At 54.2% G+C, this 22,069-nt stretch overlaps 1 protein-coding gene across 4 annotated transcripts in view; it reads right to left on the bottom strand.

Annotated features, from left to right (window-relative positions):
• The window catches only part of sycp3 (synaptonemal complex protein 3), a 236,917-nt gene that overhangs the window by 204,212 nt on the left and 10,636 nt on the right, over positions 1 to 22,069 (bottom strand). The window lies entirely within an intron of this gene.

The raw sequence follows: 22,069 nt of genomic DNA, 5'->3' as shown, positions 1-22,069 counted from the left end.
CAGAGCAGAGTCGCTGATTGGCTGTTGTGGGGAAAATTTGCATCAGTGCATTGCGGTCACTGTATCCAGAAGGTGGTTTGTGGAGGAGCTGTTGTCAAGTGATAGTTAAACCCCAAACACTTCTTCAGTGTTTCCTTCCCTACCTCCTCCTCTAACCAAAAAAAAACATGTGGAGATGCCGCCGCGTTGGACTGGGATGAGCACAGTAAGAAGTCTTACAACACGAGGTTAAAGTCCAACAGGTTTGTTTCAAACACAAGCTTTCGGAGCACCTGATCCCAGCCAAGTAAAGATCAAGAGGGAGACTCGAGGGCAGGTAGAAGTAGAATGAAATTGAACCGTGATGTCACAACCAGCAGGTAAGCGATTGGCTGGAGACCGGTAAGTAGTTTTTCTTTTCCCTGAGGTGTGTTGATAAGGTAAGGTTTTTCTATTTCTATTTTTTTTTTAAATCGTGTGATTGGTAACAATTTTTCTTTTTTTTTTCCTTTTTCATTTATCCATTATTTGATATTATAGTTGGACTAAGTTAAGCTTAAGATTAAAAATGGCAGATCTCAGACCCGTGTTATGCTCCTCTTGCTCAATGTGGGAGCTCAGGGACGTGGCTGATGTCCCTGGCCCCTTCACGTGCGGGAAGTGTGTCCAGCTGCAGCCACTGTTAGACTGCATGACGGCGCTGGAGCTGCGGATGAACTCACTTTGGAGCATCCGCGATGCTGAGGTCGTGGATAGCACGTTTAGCGAATTGGTCACACCACAGATTAGGATTGCTGAGGGAGAAAGGGAATGGGTGACCAAAAGGCAGAGAAAAAGCAGGAAGGCAGTGCAGGTGACCCCTGCGGTCATCTCCCTCCAAAAGAGGTATACCGTTTTGGATACTGTTGGGGGAGATGGCTCACCAGGGGAAGGCAGCAGTAGCCAGGTTCATGGTACCGTGGCTGGCTCTGCTGTACTGAAGGGCGGGAAAAAGAGTGGAAGGTCTATAGTCATAGGGGATTCAATTGTAAGGGGAGTAGATAGGCGGTTCTGTGGTCAAAAACGAGACTCCCGAATGGTATGTTGCCTCCCAGGTGCACGGGTCAGGGATGTCTCAGATCGGCTGCAGAACATTCTGGTGAACAGCCAGTTGCCGTGGTGCATATAGGCATCAATGATATAGGTTAAAAAAACACGCTGAGGTCCTACAAGCAGAATTTAGGGAGTTAAGAGCCAAGTTAAAAAGTCGGACCTCAGAGATAGTAATCTCAGGATTGCTACCAGTGCCACGTGGCAGTCAGAATAGAAATGAAAGATTAGGCGGGATGAATGCATGGCTTGAGAGATGGTGCAGGAGGGAGGGGTTCAGATTTTTGGGACATTGGGACCGGTTCTGGGGGAGGTGGGACTACTACAAATTGGACGGTCTACACTGGGCCGGACTGGAACGAATGTCCTTGGGGATGCTTTTGATAACGCTGTTGGGGAGGGTTTAAACTAATGTGGCAGGGGGATGCGAACCAATTGAAGAGGTTAGTGGACAGTAAGGAGGTAGTAACTAAAGCTTGTAAGGAACTAGATCATGAATGCAGCGTGACTAAGGGGAAGAGTAGGCAGGGAGCAGATGATGAACGCAAAGGGACTGGTGGTCTGAGGTGCATTTATTTTAATGCAAGAAGTGTAGTAGGTAAGGCAGATGAACTTAGGGCTTGGATTAGTACCTGGGAGTATGATGTTATTGCTATTACTGAGACTTGGTTGAGGGAAGGGCATGATTGGCAACTAAATATCCCAGGATATCGATGCTTCAGGCAGGATAGAGAGGGAGGTAAAAGGGGTGGAGGAGTTCATTACTGGTCAGAGAGGATATCACAGTTGTGCTGAAGGAGGGCACAATGGAGGACTCGAGCAGTGAGGCAATATGGGCAGAGTTCAGAAATAGGAAGGGTGCGGTAACAATGCTGGGGCTGTACTCCAGACCTCCCAACAGCGAGCACGAGATAGAGGTACAAATATGTAAACAGATTATGGAAAGATGTAGGAGCAACTGGGTGGTGGTGATAGGAATTTTAATTTTCCCAACATTGACTGGGATACACTTAGTGTCAGAGGTCTACATGGAGCAGAATTTGTCATGAGCATCCAGGAGGGTTTTCTAGAGCAGTATGTAAATAGTCCAACTCGGGAAGGGGCCATATTGGACCTGGTGTTGGGGAATGAGCCCGGCCAGGTGGTTAGTTTCAGTTGGGATTACTTTGGGAATAGTGATCACAATTCCGTAAGTTTTAGAATACCCATGGACAAAGATGAGAGTGGTCCTAAAGGAACAGTGCTAAATTGGGGGAAGGCCAACTATACCAAAATTCGGCAGGAGCTGGGGAATGTGGATTGGGAGCAGCTGTTTGAAGGTAATTCCACATTTGATATGTGGGAGGCTTTTAAAGAGAGGTTGATTAGAGTGCAGGACTGACATGTCCCTGTGAAAATGAGGGATAGAAAAGGCAAGATTAGAGAACCATGGATGATAGGTGAAATTGTGAGACTAGCTAAGAGGAAAAAGGTAGCATACATAAGGTCTATGTGACTGAAGACAGACGAAACTTTGGAAGAATATTGGGAATGTAGGACCAATCTGAAACGAGGAATCAAGAGGGCGAAAAGGGGTCACGAAATATCTTTCGCGAACAGGGTTAAGGAAAATCCCAAAGCCTTTTATTCATATATAAGGAGCAAGAGGGTAACTAGAGAAAGGATTGGCCCACTCAAGGACAAAGGAGGAAAGTTATGTGTGGAGTCAAGAGAAAATGGGTGAGGTTCTTAACGAGTACTTTGAATCGGTATTCACCGAGGAGACATGACGGATGTTGAGGTTAGGGATAGATGTTTGATTATTCTAGGTCAAGTCGGCATAAGGAGGATGTGTTGGGTATTCGAAAAGGCATTAAGGTGGACAAGTCCCCAGGTCCGGATGGGATCTATCCCAGGTTTCTGAGGGAAGTGAGAGAGAAAAAAGCTGGGGCATTAACAGATATCTTTGCAGCATCCTTGAACACGGGTGAGGCACCGGAGGACTGGAGAATTGCTCATGTTGTCCCCTTGTTTAAGAAGGGTAGCGGGGATAATCCAGGTAATTATAGACCTGTGAGCCTGACGCCAGTGATAGAGAAGCTGCTGGAAAAGATACTGAGGGATAGGATCTATTCCCATTTGGAAGAAAATCGGCTTATCAGTGATAGGCAACATGGTATTGTGCAGTGAAGGTCATGTCTTACCAACTTAATAGAATTCTTTGAGGAAGTGACAAAGTTGATTGATGAGGGAAAGGCTCATCAACATATACATGGACTTCAGTAAGGCATTTGATAAAGTTCCCCATGGTAGGCTGATGGAGAAAGTTAAGTCTCATGTGGTCCAGGGTGTACTAGCTAGATGGATAAAGAACTGGCTGGGCAACAGGAGACAGAGTAGTAATGGAAGGGAGTTTCTCAAAATGGAGAACTGTGACCAGTGGTGTTCCACAGGGATCCGTGCTGGGACCACTGTTGTTTGTGATATACATAAATGATCTGGAGGAAGGTATAGGTGGTCTGATTAGCAAGTCTGCAGATGACACTAAGATTGGTGGAGTAGGGGACTGTCAGAGAATACAGAATATAGATAGATTGGAGAGTTGGGCGGAGAAATGGCAGATGGAGTTCAATCCGGGCAAATGCGAGGTGATGCATTTTGGAAGATCCAATTCAAGAGCGAACTATACGGTAAATGAAAAATCCCTGGGGAAAATTGATGTACAGAGAGATCTGGGTGTTCAGGTCCATTGTACCCTGAAGGTGGCTGCGCAGGTCGATAAGAGTGGTCAAGAAGGCATATGGCATGCTTTCCATCATCGGAAGGGGTATGGAGTACAGTTGGCAGGACATGTTACAGTTCTTTACGCAAAGAGTGGTGAGGCCGTGGAATGCCCTACCTGCAACAGTAGTGAACTCACCAACATTGAGGGCATTTAAAAGTTTATTGGATAAGCATATGGATGATAATGGCATAGTGTAGGTTAGATGGCTTTTGTTTCGGTGCAACATCGTGGGCCGAAGGGCCTGTACTGCGCTGTATCGTTCTATGTTCTAGTTGTATAAGACTTTGGTTCGGCCACATTTGGAATACTGCGAACAGTTCTGGTCGCCACATTACCAAAAGGATGTGGATGCTTTGGAGAAGTGCAGAGGAGGTTCACCAGGATGTTGCCTGGTATGGAGGGCGCTAGCTATGAAGAGAGGGTGAGTAGATTAGGATTATTTTCATTAGAAAGACGGAGGTTGAGGGGGAACCTCATTGAGGTCTACAAAATCATGAGAGGTATAGGCAGGGTGGATAGCAAGAAGTTTTTTCCCCCCCAGAGTGGGGGACTCAATTACTAGGGGTCACGAGTTCAAGGTGAGGGGAAAAGTTTAAGGGAGATATGCGTGGAAAGATCTTTACGCATAGGGTGGTGGGTGCCTGGAACGCATTGCCGGCGGAGGTGGTAGAGGCGGGCATGATAACGTCATTTAAGATGTATCTAGACAGATACATGAATGGGTAGGGAGCAGAGGGATACAGATCCTTAGAAAATAGGCAATAGTTTTAGATAGAGGATCTGGATCGGCGCAGGCTTCGAGGGCCGAAGGGCCTGTTCCTGTGCTGTAACTTTTCTTTGTTCTTTGTTCACGGTGGAAGACACCAGTGGGATTCCAGAGCTCCAGGTGAATCAAGGGGCAGAGGTGAGTGCAGTGGTCATCATTAAGGAGAAGGTTCTGGGGAAACTGAAAGGTCTGAAGGTGGATAAATCTCCTGGACCGGATGGACTATACCCCAGGGTTCTAAAAGAGATAGCTGACGAGATTGTGGAGGCATTGATGGTGATCTTTCAGGAATCATTGTAGCAAGTAACACCGCTGTCCATGAAGGGAGGGAGGCAGAAGAGAAGAAATTATAGGCCGGTTAGCCTGACTTCGGTCATTGGTAAGATTTTAGAGTCCATTATTAAAGATGAGATCGCGGAGTACTTGGAAGTGCATGAGAAAATATGACTGAGTCAGCACGGCTTCGTCAAGAGGAGGTCATGTCTGACAAATCTGTTAAGAGTTCTTTGAGCAGGTGACAAGGAACTTAAGACAAAGGAGAACCAGTGGATGTGATTTATTTAGATTTCCAGAAGGCCTTTGACAAGGTGCCGCATAGGAGACTGTTAAATAAGAGCCCATGGTTCAAAGGGTAAGATCCTGGCATGGATAGAGCATTGGCTGACTGGCAGAAGGCAGAGAATGGGAACAAAGGGGTCTTTCTCAGGATGACAGTAGGTGACTAATAATAATAATAATCTTTATTGTCACAAGTAGCCTTACATTAACACTGCAATGAAGTTACTATGAAAGGCCCCTAGTCGCCACATTCTGATGCCTGTTCGGGTACACAGAGGGAGAATTCAGAATGTCCAAATGACCTAACAGCACGTCTTTTTGGGGGACTTGTGGGAGGAAATCGGAGCACCCGGAGGAAACCCACGCAGACACAGGGAGAACATGCAGAATCCACACAGACAGTGACCCAAGCCGGGAATCAAACCTGGGTCCCTGGAGCTGTGAAACAACAGTGCTACCCACTGTGCTACCATGCTGTCCATACCCGTGCACATCCTAGTGGTGTGCCTCAGGGGTCTGTGGTAGGAGCAAAACTTTTCCCAATATACATTAATGATCTGGAAGAAGGAACTGAAGGCACTGTTGCTACGTTTGCAGATAATAAACATCTGTAAAGGGACAGGTAGTATTGAGGAAGCAGGTGGGCTGCTGAAGGACTTGGACAAGCTAGGAAAGTACTTGGACAGGCTAGGAAAGTGGGCAATGGCAGATGGAATACAATGTGGAAAAGTGAAAGGTTATGCACTTTGGAAGGAGGAATGGAGGCTTAGACTATTTCCTCAATGGGGAAATGCTTAGGAAATCAGAAGCACAAAGGAGTTCGGAGTCCTTGTTCAATATTCTCTTAAGGTTAACGTGCAGGTTCAGTCGGCAGTTAGCAAGGCAAATGCAATGTTAGAATTCATGTCGAGAAGGGCAGAATACAAGACCAGGGATGTACTTCTGAGGCTGTGGTCAGACCCCATTTGGAGTATTGTGAACAGTTTTGGGCCCCGTCTCAAAGGAAAGATGTGCTGGCCTTAGAAAGGGTCCAGAGGAGGTTCACAAGAATGATCCTTGGAATGAAGAGCTTGTTGTCTGAGGAACGGTTGAGCACTTGGGGTCTGTACTAGTTGGAGTTTAGAAGGATGAGGGGGACCTTATTGAAACTTTCAGGATATTGCGAGGCCTGGATAGTGGACGTGGCGAGGATATTTCCATTTGTAGGAAAAACTAGAACCAGAGGACACAATCTCAGACTAAAGGGACGATCCTTCAAAACAGAGGAGGAATTTCTTCAGACAAGTCCTGGAACAAGTTGGCGAATGGCCTTCACACTTTGTAGAAGCCCTCCTTATGAAGAGAGATTGAGCAGTTTAGGTTTATACTCTCTCAAGGTTGGAAGAATGAGAGATCTACTTGAGGTATAAAAGATTGAAAAGTATTGACAAAGTAGAGCAAATGTTTCCTCTTGTGGGATAACCGAGAACAAGAGGTCATAGTTTTAGGGTAGTGTAGCAGATTTAAAACAGAGGAGAAATTACTTCTCTCAAAGGGTCCTGAATCTGTGGAATTCACTACCCCAAAGTGAGATGGATGCGGAGACATTGAGTAAATTTAAGTAGATCGATTTGCTTTTAATTAAAGTTTTTCATTTTATACAATACAAAGTAAACAAATCTGTGTGGATCAGGTCCCATTTACAAAAGCTCAATATAGGAAATAAGCCCCCACCCACCTCCTTTTTTTTGTTATTTTGAAATATTTACAAACAGTGATTGTCATGTATTTATATACGTATAGTTCTCCCCACACCCGATTGGACCTTCTGCCAATTCTCCCCCCACCATCCCCCCCCCTAAATGTTTTAGGTGTTCTTTTGGGGTCTTGTTCTATTTCATTTTATTTGCTTGGGCCCACCCCGGCCGGGCTCCATGTCCCATAGCTGACTCGGTTGGTCTGCCGGTTAGTATGGACTTTTCTTCCCGGGGGGGTGGGGGGGGGGGGGGGGGGGGGGGCTGATGCCCTTCCCCATACCGGACCATTCGGCCTTGGCCAGCCCCCATTTTGACTTGGGGCCCTTCGGCCCTGCCAGAGGGCGCTGTCTTTTTGACTTTGCTCTTGGCCCTCCCCGTTGTCTATTCAGGCTGTTCCCAACCCCCTCTCTCCCTGCAATCCGGAGGTTCAATCGGGTGTGGGGAGAACTATACGTATATAAATACATGACAATCACCGTTTGTAAATATTTCAAAATAACAAAAAAAATAACAAAATAACAAACCTCTCCCTCCCTCTTGCTGTTCACTGGTGTCTTGTTGGCCCCTCCCCTCACTCTATTGGCTTCAAACAAGTCGTGGAACAAGTTGGTGAATAGCCTCCACACTTTGTAGAAGTGTGACCCTCTTGACCCTTGGATAGAAAATTTGATTCTCCAGGTGTAGATATTCCAACAGGTCTGCCAGCCAGCCTGCAGCTTTGGGTGGTGCTGCTGCTCGCCAGCCGAGCAGGATTCTTCGGTGGGCGATCAAGGAAGCAAAGGCAAGGGCGTTAGCCCCCTTCCCCATAAATAGTTCTGGCTGGTCTGATACCCCGAAGACTGCCACTTTCAGGCTTGGCTTCACTCTCACCCCCAAAACATTAGACATTGCTTCAAAGGCAGTCCAGTACCCAACAAGTCTGGGGCATGCCCAGAATATGAGTGTGGTTGGCCGGGTCTCCCTGGCCCTATTCATATTTGTCCTCCACTTCCGAGAAGAACCTGCTCATTCGGGTTCTTGTTCGGTGCTTCTGTGCACCACTTTCAATTGCATGAAGCTTAGCTTTTCACAAGTGGCGGTGACGTTGGCCCTACTTAGTGCTTCACTCCAGAGTCCCCACCCTATTTCTATCACTTGTTCTTCCTCCCACATTTCCCATATTTCATCCAGTGGGGAGTGTGCCATTTCTTATAGAGGGCCCCATAGTTCCCCCCCTCTCAGACGCGTCCAGTACTTCCTCCAACATTGAGTGTCTCAGGGTCCATGGGTATGTTGTCGTATCCTTGCGGAAGTTCTTTACCTGTAGGTGCCGCAGTTCATTCCTGATGGGTAGTTGCAGTTTTTCTGTCAGTTCCTCTAAGGTCGCTAGTCTGTCCTCTACGTAGAAGTCCCGAACAGTCAGCATCCCCCCCATCCTGACGCCACCTCTTAAAAGGTAGTGTCTAGCATGGCTGGCACGAACCTGAGGTTGCGCTAGATGGAGGCCAATTCAGTTAGGCCAAAGTGCTGTCTCATTTGGCGGTACTGGACCTGGTATTGGGGAATGAGCCCGGCCAGGTGGTAGATGTTTCAGTAGGGGAGCATATCGGGAACAGTGACCACAATTCAGTAAGTTTGAAAGTACTGGTGGACAAGGATAAGAGTGGTACTAGGATGAATGTGCTAAATTGGGAGAAGGCTAATTATAACAATATTAGGCGGGAACTGAAGAACATAGATTGGGGGCGAATGTTTGAGGGCAAATCAACATCTGACATGTGGGAGGCTTTCAAGTGTCAGTTGAAAGGAATTCAGGATCGGCATGTTCCTGTGAGGAAGAAGGATAAATACGGCAATTTTCGGGAACCTTGGATAACGAGAGATATTGTAGGCCTCGTCAAAAAAAAAGAGGCATTTGTCAGGGCTAAGAGGCTGGGAACAGACGAAGCCTGTGTGGAATATAAGGAAAGTAGGAAGCAACTTAAGCAAGGAGTCAGGAGGGCTAGAAGGGGTCACGAAAAGTCAATGGCAAATCGGGTTAAGGAAAATCCCAAGGCTTTTTACACGTACATAAAAAGCAAGAGGGTAGCCAGGGAAAGGGTTGGCCCACTGAAGGATAGGCAAGGGAATCTATGTGTGGAGCCAGAGGAAATGGGCGAGGTACTAAATGAATACTTTGCATCAGTATTCACCAAAGAGAAGAAATTGGTCGATGTTGAGTCTGGAGAAGGGTGTGTAGATAGCCTGGGTCACATTGAGATCCAAAAAGACGAGGTGTTGGGTGTCTTAAAAAATATTACGGTAGATAAGTCCCCAGGGCCTGATGGGATCTACCCCAGAATACTGAAGGAGGCTGGAGAGGAAATTGCTGAGGCCTTGACAGAAATCTTTGGATCCTCGCTGTCTTCAGGTGATGTCCCGGAGGACTGGAGAATAGCCAATGTTGTTCCTCTGTTTAAGAAGGGTAGCAAGGATAATCCAGGGAACTACAGGCCGGTGAGCCTTATTTCAGTGGTAGAGAAATTACTGGAGAGAATTCTTCGAGACAGGGTCTACTCCCATTTGGAAGCAAATGGACGTATTAGTGAGAGGCAGCATGGTTTTGTGAAGGGGAGGTCATGTCTCACTAACTTGATAGAGTTTTTCGAGGAGACTAGTACAGAAGGTGAAGTCACACGGGATCAGGGGTGAGCTGGCAAGGTGGATACAGAACTGGCTAGGTTATAGAAGGCAGAGAGTATCAATGGAAGGATGCTTTTCTAATTGGAGGGCTGTGACCAGTGGTGTTTCACAGGGATCAGTGCTGGGACCTTTGCTGTTTGTAGTATATATAAATGATTTGGAGGAAAATGTAACTGGTCTGATTAGTAAGTTTGCAGACGACACAAAGGTTGGTGGAATTGAGGATAGCGATGAGGACTGTCAGAGGATACAGCAGGATTTAGATTGTTTGGAGACTTGGGCGGAGAGATGGCAGATGGAGTTTAATCCGGACAAATGTGAGGTAATGCATTTTGGAAGGTCTAATGCAGGTAGGGAATATACAGTGAATGGTAGAAGCCTCAAGAGTATTGAAAGTCAAAGAGATCTAGGAGTACAGGTCCACAGGTCACTGAAAGGGGCAACACAGGTGGAGAAAGTAGTCAAGAAGGCCTATGGCCTGCTTGCCTTCATTGGCCGGGGCATTGAGTATAAGAATTGGCAAGTCATGTTGCAGCTGGATAGAACCTTAGTTAGGTCGCCACACTACCAGAAGGATGTGGAGGCTTTCGAGAGGGTGCAGAAGAGATTTACCAGAATGTTGCCTGGTATGGAGGGCATTAGCTATGAGGAGCGGTTGAATAAACTCGGTTTGTTCTCACTGGAACGAAGGAGGTTGAGGGGCAACCTGATAGAGGTCTACAAAATTATGAGGGGCATAGACAGAGTGGATAGTCAGAGGCTTTTCCCCAGGGTAGAGGAGTCAATTACTAGGGGGCATAGGTTTAAGGTGAGAGGGGCAAGGTTTAGAGTAGATGTACAAGGCAAGTTTTTTTTTTTACACAGAGGGTAGTGGGTGCCTGGAACTCGCTACCGGAGGAGGTGGTGGAAGCAGGGACGATAGTGACATTTAAGGGGCATCTTGACAAATACATGAATAGGATGGGAATAGAGGGATACGGACCCAGGAAGTGTAGAAGATTGTAGTTTAGTCGGGCAGCATGGTCGGCACGGGCGTGGAGGGCCTGTTCCTGTGCTGTACATTTCTTTGTTCTTTATTGTTCTTGATTCGAGATTCAGTGTGTGGCTACCACCACTCGGCTTGTTGAGTAATTGGCTGGCAGGAATGAGAGGGCTTGAAAGATCGTCCCTGTACAGCTTTCCTCCATCCTCACCCATTCCATTTCCGGTTCTTTCACCCATCCCCTCATCTTTCTGCAGTGGCTGCCTAGGGATAGTATTATAGGTTTGGGAGGGCAAGGCCCCCCCACCAGGTTTCTTTTTCTTTGTAGGATCTTTTTGTGGTCTCTTCTCTGCCCCTCCCCCTTTTGGGTTCACAGGGAAGACATCATTCTTGTCAGGTTGAGCTTGTAGCCTGAGAAGGCTCCAAACTCTCTCAGGAACTTCACAATCCCTTCCATGCTGCTTTGCGGGTCTGATATGTAAAGGAGCAGGTCATCCGCATAGAGTGAGACTCTGTACTCTGTTCTCTCTTCGGATTCCTATCCAGTTTTTCGCTGCTCTGAGGACGATCACCAACAGCTTGATTGCCAGGGAGAATAGGAGCGGGGCAGCGGGCATCCCTGCCTTGCCCCTGTACAGCTGGAAGTATTCAGAGCTGATGGTGTTGGGTCTGTACACTCGGCGTGGGGGCGTTGGACAGGAGTTTCACCCAAGAAGTGTCGGGAGAAACCTGCTACAGGGGCAGAGGGGGCAGGTTGGCATTGCCGAACCTGCTTCATTATTATTGGGCGCCGAATGTGGATAAGATGCGGCAATGGTGGGAAGGAGAAAGGGTAGAGTGGGTTAGGATGGAGGAGGAATTTTGTAAGGGGTCCAATTTGAGGGCTACGGTGACGGCAGCGTTGCCAATGCCTCCGAGTAGGTATTCACGGAGCCCAGTGATGCAGTCCATGGTGAAGATATGGGATCAGTTGAGGAGGCATTTTAGGGTGGAAGAGACATCACTGTGCGAGAATCATGGGTTTGAGCCGGGGGGGGGGGCTGGCCAAGGGGAGGGATCTGTATTTGGAGGAAGGGTTCGCCAGTCTGGAGAAGCTAAGGGAGAGGGTATGACTGCACTGAGTGCTGCCTTGGCTGAGTGAGAGTGCTTCTTGGAGTTGGGTGAAAACTGGGATTTAGGTGGAACTGGGAGGAGAAACTGGCAGCTGATGCTACAAGGGAGAAGTGACTGGTAAGTCTCCAGGGGGAGAGTCAGAGAGAGAAGATCCAGGAGCAGCCAGGAATCGTGGGAGCAGCTGTCAGAGGGCGGAGCCTAGCGTCCAGTTCACCAGAGTACATTCTGAGCTGGATTGTGTAAGGAGCAAAGCGGAGACAAGCGGTTGGACCAATGGCATCTTGGAACGGTAAGCGGCTAAACAGTGAATCTGAGGTTTTGACTGGGGGGGGGGGGGGGGAAAACTGAAGAGTGACATCACATGCTGTGATTTGATTGGCCAAGAGGGGACCTGCTAAATTTGAATCTAAGTAGTGGTGATTGGTAAGTAGTCTTTCTTTTCTTTTCATCCATCTATATATTTTTTTTTGCATTGTAGTTGTATAAGTTAACCTAAGGGTTAAGAAATGGCAGGAGATCCCAGACCTGTGCCATGGTCCTTGTGTGCGATGTGGGAGTTCAGGGACACGTCCACTGTCCCTGACTCCTTCATGTGGAAGAAGTGTGTCCAGCTGCAGCTCCTGTTAGACCGCTTGACGACTTTGGAGCTGCGGATGGACTCACTTTGGAGCATCCACGATGCTGAGGAAGTCGTGGATAGTACGTTTAGCGAATTGGTCACACCGCAGACAAATAGTACTGAGGGAGATAGGGAATGGGTGACCAACAGGCAGAGGAAGAGTAGAAAGGCAGTGCAGTGGTCCCCTGCGGTCATCTCCCTCCAAAACAGGTATGCCGTTTTGGATACTGTTGGGGGAGATGTCTCACCAGGGGAAGACAGCAGTTGCCAGGTTCATGGCACCTTGACTGGCTCTGCTGCACAGGAGGGCAGGAAAAAGAATGGTAAAGCTGTAGCGATAGGGGATTTGATTGCAAGGGAAGTAGACAGGCGTTCCTGCAGACACAAACGAGACTCCAAGAAGATATTTTTCCTTCCGGTGCAAGGGTGCTGGATGTCTCAGAGCGGTTGCAGGTCATTCTAAAGGGGAGGGTGAACAGCCAGCTGTCGTGGTGCATATAGGGACCAGCTATATAGGTAAAAAAAAACGGGATGAGGTCCGACATGCTGAATTTAGGAAGTTAGGAGCTAAACTAAAAAGTAGGACCTCAAAGGTAGTAATCTCGGGATTGCCACGTGCTGGTCAGAGTAGGTATGGCAGGATAGACAGGATGAATGCGTGGCTTGAGAGATGGTGCAGGAGGGAGGGATTCAGATTTTTGGGACACTGGAACCAGTTCTGGGAGAGGTGGGACTATTACAAATCGGACGGTCTATTACTGGGCAGGACTGGAACCAATGTCCGAGGGGGGCTGTTTGCTAGCGCTGTTGGGGAGGATTTAAACTAATGCGGCAGGGGGATGGGAACCAATGCAGGGTGTCAGCGGGTAGTAAAGAGAGGATAGAAACAAAAGTCAGTAAGGACAAAAGTGGAAGGCAGAGAAAGATTGAACTGCATTTATTTCAATGCAAGAGGCCTAACGGGCAAGGCAGATGAACTCAGGGCATGGATAGGTACATGGGACTGGGATATTATAGTTATTACTGAAACAAAGCTAAAATGAGGGCAGGGCTGGTAGCTCAATGTTCCGGAGTACAGATGCTCCAGGAAAGATAGACCAGGAAGTAGTTTTTGATTAGGGCAGTACAGAGAGAGGATATATCCAAGGATTCGCCCACTGAATCTATACGAGTAGAACTGAAAAATAAGAAGGCTGAGATCACATTTGATAGACCGTACTACAGGCCCCCAAATAGCCAGCGGGAAATCGAGAAGCAAATATGCAAGGCAATTACAGATAACTGCCAGAAAAATAGGGTGGTAATAGTGGGGGAATTTAACTTCCCCAACATTAACTGGGACAGACATAGCACTGGGGGTTTGGATGAAGAGAAATTTGTCGAGTGTATTCAGGAAGAATTCCTTTCAATATGTGGATGGCCCGACTAGAGAGGGGGCAAAACTTGACCTCCTTTGGAGAATAAGGAAGGGCAGATGACAGACGTGTTAGTGAAGGATCACTTTGGGACCAGTGACCATAATTCTATTCGTTTTAAGATAGCTATGAAGAATGATAGTTCTGGGCCAAAAGTTGAAATTCTAAATTGGGGAAAGGGCAATTTTGATGGTATTAGGGGGAACTTTCAAAAGTTGATTGGGGAAATCTGTTGGCAGGCAAAGGGACAGTGGTAAGTGGGAGGCTTTCAAAAGTGTGTTAACCAGGGTTCAGGGTAAGCGCATTCCTCTTAGAGTGCAGGGTAAGGTAGGGAACCCTGGATGACTCGGGATAATTGTTGATGAGGGTAATGCTGTTGCTGTGGTGTACATAGACTTTCAAAAGTCATTTGTTACAGTGCTACACAAATCTTGAACAAAGCTATAGCTCATGAAATAAAAGGGACAGTAGCAATGTGGACACAAAATTAAGTGAATAATAGGAATCAACGTTAATGGTCAATGGAGGAATGTTTGTCGTGATGATTCCCAGGGGTTGATATATATCCCAGGGGGGTCAGGGAGTATGGGGAGAATGCAGGAGAACGTGATGAGAAACATACCAGCCATGATTGAATGCCGGAGCAGACCCGACGGGCTGAATGGCCTAATTCTGTTCCTCTGACTTATTGTCTTATGCTATTGGAACTCTTGCTTTCCTGATTATACATTAATGATCTAGGTTGGATGTTCCGGAGATAATTTCAAAGTTTGTGGATGGTACAAAACTTGGAACCATTGTAAACTGTGAGGTGGACTGTGTACAACTTCAATTGACAGACGCACATTGGTGGTATGAGAGCAGTTAATAAAGCATAGAGTATTCTGGACTTTAATAGGGGCATAGAGTACAAGAGCAAGGAGGTTAGGCTGAACTTATACAAGAGTCAGACTTCAGCTGAAATATTGTGTTCAGTCCTGGCCGCCACACTGTGAACACATTGGAGAATGAAAAAGAGGTTTTAAAAAATGGTTCCAGGGATGAATAACTTCAGTTATGAGGGTAGATTAGAACGATTGGGACTCTTTTCCTTGGAGGGAAGGCTGAGAGGGGATTTGATAGATTTGTTCAAAATCATGAAAGGGCTAGACAGAGTAGATAGGAAAAACTGTTCCCACTCGTAAAAGGATCAAGAACGAGAGGATATAGATTTAAAGTAATTTGCAAAAGAAGCAAACACGAAGAAACTTTTCTCTATCAATAGGACCTCACACTCCCCGAATCGATCTCTCCCTCCCTCGCACACTCACTCCCTTCCTCCCTCATATCCCACATACCCTCCCTCCTTCCCTCGTACCCCACTCTTCCTCCTTTCCCACATTCTCCCTCCCTCCTTCCCTCGTACCCCACACTCACCCTCCTTCCCTCATACCGGCACACCCTCCCTCCTTCCCTCGTACCCCACACACCATCCCTCCCACGTACCTCATTCTCTCTGGTACCTCTTTCCATACCTCATTCTGTGTGTCCCCTCCGACCTTTTCCCGCTCCCTCTTAACACTCTCTCTCCCCTCTCTGATCTCACTCTCTTAGCCCTCCCTCCGATCTCGCTCTCACCCCTCCGACTGACCTCACTGTCACCCCCCCTCCCTACAACCTGTCACCTCTCCTCGCTCCTACCTCACTCTCCCCCTCCCTCCGACCCTCACCTCTCTTCCCCCCTCCCTCCGACCTCACCTTCCCTCAGACCTGTCTCTACCCCCTCCCTGCGACGTCTCTATCGCCCTCCCTACCTCACTCTCTCGACCTCTCTCTCACCTTCCTCCGACCTGTCTCTCGCTCCCTGATTCCGACCTCAGTCACTCTCCCCCCTCCCTCTCTCCCCGCTCCCCCCTCTCCCCTCTCCCCCTCCCCCCCCTCCCACTCCCCCCCCCTCCCACTCCCCCCCCCTCCCACACCCCCCCCTCCCACTCTCCCCCCTCCCACTCTCCCCCCCCCTCCCACACTCTCCCCCCCCCTCCACACTCTCCCCCCCTCCCCCCCCCCCTCCCACTCCCCCCCCCCTCCCACTCCCCCCCTCCCACTCCCCCCCCCTCCCACTCCCCCCCTCCCACTCCCCCCTCCCACTCCCCCCCTCCCACTCCCACTCCCCCCCCTCCCACTCTCCCCCCCTCCCACTCCCCCCCTTCACCCCACTCACTCTCCCTCCCTTCACCCCACTCACTCTCCCTCCACCCCACTCACTCTCCCTCCCTTCACCCCACTCACTCTCCCTCCCTTCACCCCACTCACTCTCCCTCCCCCCCCTCCCACTCACTCTCCCTCCCCCCCCCCCACTCACTCTCCCTCCCTTCACCCCACTCACTCTCCCTCCACCCCACTCACTCTCCCTCCCTTCACCCCACTCACTCTCCCTCCCTTCACCCCACTCACTCTCCCTCCCCCCCCTCCCACTCACTCTCCTTCCCCCCCCCACTCACTCTCCCTCCCCCCCTCCCACTCACTCTCCCTCCCCCCCCTCCCACTCACTCTCCCCCCCTCCCACTCACTCTCCCTCCCCCCCTCCCACTCACTCACTCTCCCTCCCCCCCCCCTCCCACTCACTCACTCTCTCCCCCCTCCCACTCACTCACTCTCTCCCCCCTCCCACTCACTCACTCCCCCCCCTCCCACTCACTCACTCTCTCCCCCCTCCCACTCACTCACTCTCTCCCCCCTCCCACTCACTCACTCTCTCCCCCCTCCCACTCACTCACTCTCTCCCCCCTCCCACTCACTCACTCTCTCCCCCCTCCCACTCACTCACTCTCTCCCCCCTCCCACACACTCACTCTCTCCCCCCCTCCCACTCACTCACTCTCTCCCCCCTCCCACTCACTCACTCTCTCCCCCCCCACTCACTCACTCTCTCCCCCCTCCACTCACTCACTCTCTCCCCCTACCCCTCCCTCCCCCCGTCTCCCTCCCACCCCCCTCTCTCCCTCACCCACCCCCCTCTCTCCCTCACCCACCCCCCTCTCTCCCTCACCCACCCCCTCTCTCCCTCACCCACCCCCCTCTCTCCCTCACCCACCCCCCTCTCTCCCTCACCCACCCCCCTCTCTCCCTCACCCACCCCCCTCTCTCCCTCACCCACCCCCCTCTCTCCCTCACCCACCCCCCTCTCTCCCTCACCCACCCCCCCTCTCTCCCTCACCCACCCCCCCTCTCCCTCACCCACCCCCCCCTCTCCTCCCTCACCCACCCTCCCCTCTCCCCTCACCCACCCCCCCCTCTCTCCCTCACCCACCCCCCCTCTCTCCCTCACCCACCCCCCCTCTCCCCCTCACCCACCCCCCCTCTCTCCCTCACCCACCCCCCTCTCTCCTCACCCACCCCCCTCTCTCCCTCACCCACCCCCCTCTCTCCCTCACCCACCCCCCTCTCTCCCTCACCCACCCCCCTCTCTCCCTCACCCACCCCCCTCTCCCCCTCACCCATCCCCTCTCTCCCTCACCCACCCCCCTCTCTCCCTCACCCACCCCCCTCTCTCCCTCACCCACCCCCCTCTCCCTCACCCACCCCCCTCTCTCCCTCACCCACCCCCCTCTCTCCCTCACCCACCCCCCCTTTCCCTCACCACACACCCCTTTCACTCACACCCCCCTTCACTCCCTCACACCCCCCTCTACTCCCCCACATCCCCCCTCTCCCTCCCTCACCCCCCTCCCTCCCTCACCCCCCCCTCCCTCACCTCCCCCCCCTCTCCCTCCCCCCCCTCTCCCTCCCTCACCCCCCCTCTCCTCCCTCACACCCCCCTCTCCCTCCCTCACACCCCCCCTCTCCCTCCCTCACACCCCCCCTCTCTCTCCCTCACCTCCCTCTCCCTCCCTCACCCCCCCTCTCCCTCCTTCACCCCCCCTCTCCCTCCCTCACCCCCCTCCTCTCCCTCCCTCACCCCCCTCCTCTCCCTCCCTCACCCCCCTCTCCCTCCCTCAACCCCCTCTCCCTCCTCAACCCCCTCTCCCTCCCTCAACCCCCTCTCCCTCCCTCAACCCCCTCTCCCTCCCTCAACCCCCTCTCCCTCCCTCAACCCCCTCTCCCTCCCTCAACCCCCTCTCCCTCCCTCAACCCCCTCTCCCTCCCTCAACCCCCTCTCCCTCCCTCAACCCCCTCTCCCTCCCTCAACCCCCTCTCCCTCCCTCAACCCCCTCTCCCTCCCTCAACCCCCTCTCCCTCCCTCAACCCCCTCTCCCTCCCTCAACCCCCTCTCCCTCCCTCAACCCCCTCTCCCTCCCTCAACCCCCTCTCCCTCCCTCAACCCCCTCTCCCTCCCTCAACCCCCTCTCCCTCCCTCAACCCCCTCTCCCTCCCTCAACCCCCTCTCCCTCCCTCAACCCCCTCTCCCTCCCTCAACCCCCTCTCCCTCCCTCAACCCCCTCTCCCTCCCTCAACCCCCTCTCCCTTCCCTCAACCCCCCCTCTCCCTCCCTCAACCCCCCCTCTCCCTCCCACCACCACCCCCACACCCCCCTCTCTCCCTCCCAACCCCCCTCTCTCCCTCAACCCCCTCTCCCTCCCTCAACCCCCCCTCTCCCTCCCACCACCACCCCCACACCCCCCTCTCTCCCTCCCAACCCCCCTCTCTCCCACCCACTCCTCTCTCCCTCCCTCACAACCCCCTGCTCGCTTTCCCTCACACCCCCCTTCTCGCTTTCCCTCACACCCCCCTTCTCTCTCTCTCCCTCACAGCCCCCTCTCTCCCTCCCTCACACCCACCTTCTCTCTCCCTCCCTCACAGCCCCCTCTCTCCCTCACAACCCCCTCTCCCTCCCTCACAACCCCCTCTCTCCCTCCCTCACAACCCCCTCTCTCCCTCCCTCACAACCCCCTCTCTCCCTCCCTCACAACCCCCTCTCTCCCTCCCACCACCCCCCCCCCCACACCCACCTCTCTCCCTCCCATCCCCCTCTCCCACCCACTCCTCTCTCCCTCCCTCACACCCCCTCTCCCTCACAACCCCCTTCTCGCTTTCCCTCACACCCCCTTCTCGCTTTCCCTCACACCCCCCTTCTCGCTTTCCCTCACACCCCCCTTCTCGCTTTCCCTCACACCCCCCTTCTCTCTCCCTCCCTCACACCCCTCTCTCCCTCCCTCACACCCCCCTCTCTCCCTCCCTCACACCCCCTCTCTCCCTCCCTCACACCCCCCTCTCTCCCTCCCTCACACCCCCCTCTCTCCCTCCCTCACACCCCCCTCTCTCCCTCACACCCCTCTCCCTCCCTCAACCCCCTCTCTCCCTCCCACCCCCCCCTCTCCTCTCTCCCTCCCACCCCCTCATCGCTTTCCCTCACACCCCCTTTCTCACTTTCCCTCACACACCCCCTTCTCTCTCCCTCCCTCACACCCCCCTCTCTCCCTCCCTCCCTCACACCCCCCTCTCTCCCTCCCTCCCTCACACCCCCCTCTCCCCTCCCTCACCCCCCTCTCTCCCTCCCTCACACCCCCCTCTCTCCCTCCCTCACACCCCCCTCTCTCCCTCCCTCACACCCCCCTCTCTCCCTCCCATCCCCCTCTCCTCTCTCCCTCCCTCACACCCCCTCTCCCTCACAACCCCCTTCTCGCTTTCCCTCACACCCCTTCTCGCTTTCCCTCACACCCCCCTCTCTCCTCCCTCGCACCCCCCTCTCTCCCTCCCTCGCACCCCCCTCTCTCCCTCCCTCGCACCCCCCTCTCTCCCTCCCTCGCACCCCCCTCTCTCCCTCCCTCGCACCCCCCTCTCTCCCTCCCTCGCACCCCCCTCTCTCCCTCCCTCGCACCCCCCTCTCTCCCTCCCTCGCACCCCCCTCTCTCCCTCCCTCGCACCCCCCTCTCCCTCCCTCGCACCCCCCACTCTCCCTCCCTCGCACCCCCCTCTCCCTCCCTCGCACCCCCCTCTCTCCCTCCCTCGCACCCCCCTCTCTCCCTCCCTCGCACCCCCCTCTCTCCCTCCCTCGCACCCCCCCCTCTCCCTCCCTCGCACCCCCCTCTCTCCCTCCCACACCCCTCTCTCCCTCCCTCGCACCCCCCTCTCTCCCTCCCTCACACCCCTCTCTCCCTCCCTCACACCCTCCTCTCTCCCTCCCTCACACCCCCCTCTCTCCCTCCCTCACACCCCCCTCTCTCCCTCCCTCACACCCCCCTCTCTCCCTCCCTCACACCCCCCTCTCTCCCTCACATCCCTCTCCATCCCTCAACCCCCTCTCTCCCTCCCACCCCCCCCCCACACACCCCCTCTCCCTCCCATCCCCCCTCTCCTCTCTCCCTCCCTCACACCCCCTCTCCCTCACACCCCCTTCTCGCTTTCCCTCACACCCCCTTTCTCACTTTCCCTCACCCCCCCTTCTCTCTCCCTCCCTCACACCCCCCTCTCCCTCCCTCACACCCCCCTCTCTCCCTCCCTCACACCCCCCTCTCTCCTCCCTCACAACCCCCACACCCCCCTCTCTCCCTCCCATCCCCCCTCTCCTCTCTCCCTCCCTCACACCCCCTCTCCCTCACAACCCCCTTCTCGCTTTCCCTCACACCCCCTCTCTCCCTCCCTCGCACCCCCCCTCTCCCTCCCTCGCACCCCCCTCTCTCCCTCCCTCGCACCCCCCTCTCTCCCTCCCTCGCACCCCCCCTCTCCCTCCCTCGCACCCCCCCTCTCCCTCCCTCGCACCCCCCCTCTCCCTCCCTCGCACCCCCCTCTCCTCCCTCCCTCGCACCCCCCTCTCTCCCTCCCTCGCACCCCCCTCTCTCCCTCCCTCGCACCCCCCTCTCTCCCTCCCTCGCACCCCCCTCTCTCCCTCCCTCGCACCCCCCTCTCTCCTCCCTCGCACCCCCCTCTCTCCCTCCCTCGCACCCCCCTCTCTCCCTCCCTCGCACCCCCCTCTCTCCCTCCCTCTCTCGCACCCCCCTCTCTCCCTCCCTCGCACCCCCCTCTCTCCCTCCCTCGCACCCCCCTCTCTCCCTCCCTCGCACCCCCCTCTCTCCCTCCCTCGCACCCCTCTCTCACACCCCTCTCCCTCCCTCACACCCCCCTCCCTCCCTCACACCCCCCTCCCTCCCTCACACCCCCTCCCCCCCTCACCCCCCTCCCCTCACCCCCCTCCCACACCCCTCTCCCTCCCACACCCCTCTCCCTCCCACACCCCTCTCCCTCCCTCACCCCTCTCCCTCCCTCACACCCCCCCTTCTCCCTCCCTCACACCCCCCTCCTTCTCCCTCCCTCACACACCCCCCCCTTCTCCCTCCCTCACACACCCCCCCTTCTCCCTCCCTCACACACCCCCCCTTCTCCCTCCTTCACACACCCCCCCTTCTCCCTCACCCCCCCTCTCTCTCTTTCCCTCACCCCCCCTCTCTCTCTTTCCCTCACCCCCCCTCTCTCTCTTTCCCTCACCCCCGCCCCCCCCTCTCTTTCCCTCACCCCCCCTCTCTCTCTTTCCCTCACCCCCGCCCCCCCCTCTCTCTTTCCCTCACCCCCACCCCCCCCCCTCTTTCCCTCACCTCCGCCCCCCCCTCTCTCTTTCCCTCACCCCCGCCCCCCCCTCTCTCTCTTTCCCTCACCCCCGCCCCCCCCTCTCTCTCTTTCCCTCACCCCCGCCCCCCCCCTCTTTCCCTCACCCCCGCCCCCCCCCTCTTTCCCTCACCCCCGTCCCCCCCCCTCTCTCTCTTTCCCTCACCCCCGTCCCCCCCCTCTCTCTCTCTTTCCCGCACCCCCGCCCCCCCCTCTCTATTTCCCTCACCCCCCTCTCTCTCTTTCCCTCACCCCCGCCCCCCCTCTCTCTTTCCCTCACCCCCCCCTCTCTCTTCCCTCACCCCCGCCCCCCCCCTCTCTCTTTCCCTCACCCCCGCCCCCCCTCTCTCTCTCTTTCCCTCACCCCCCCTCTCTCTCTTTCCCTCACCCCCGCCCCCCCCTCTCTCTCTTTCCCTCACCCCCCGCCCCCCCCTCTCTCTTTCCCTCACCCCCGCCCCCCCCCTCTCTCTTTCCCTCACCCCCGCCCCCCCCCTCTCTTTCCCTCACCCCCGCCCCCCCCCTCTCTCTTTCCCTCACCCCCGCCCCCCCTCTCTCTCTTTCCCTCACCCCCGCCCCCCCCCTCTCTCTCTTTCCCTCGCCCCCCCCTCTCTTTCCCTCGCCCCCCCCTCTTTCCCTCGCCCCCCCTCTCTCTTTCCCTCGCCCCCCCCCTCTCTCTTTCCCTCGCCCCCCCCCTCTCTCTTTCCCTCGCCCCCCCTCTCTCTCTTTCCCTCGCCCCCACCCCGCCCCCCCCCCTCTCTCTTTCCCTCACCCCCACCCCGCCCCCCCTCTCTCTCTTTCCCTCACCCCGCCCCCCCTCTCTCTTTCCCTCACCCCGCCCCCCCCCTCTCTCTCTTTCCCTCGCCCCCACC

Source organism: Scyliorhinus torazame, chromosome 17 (assembly GCF_047496885.1).
Source record: "Scyliorhinus torazame isolate Kashiwa2021f chromosome 17, sScyTor2.1, whole genome shotgun sequence".
NCBI lineage: Eukaryota > Metazoa > Chordata > Chondrichthyes > Carcharhiniformes > Scyliorhinidae > Scyliorhinus > Scyliorhinus torazame.
Note: the sequence above shows the minus strand (reverse complement) of the source record. Positions and strands in the feature narration are given on the sequence as shown.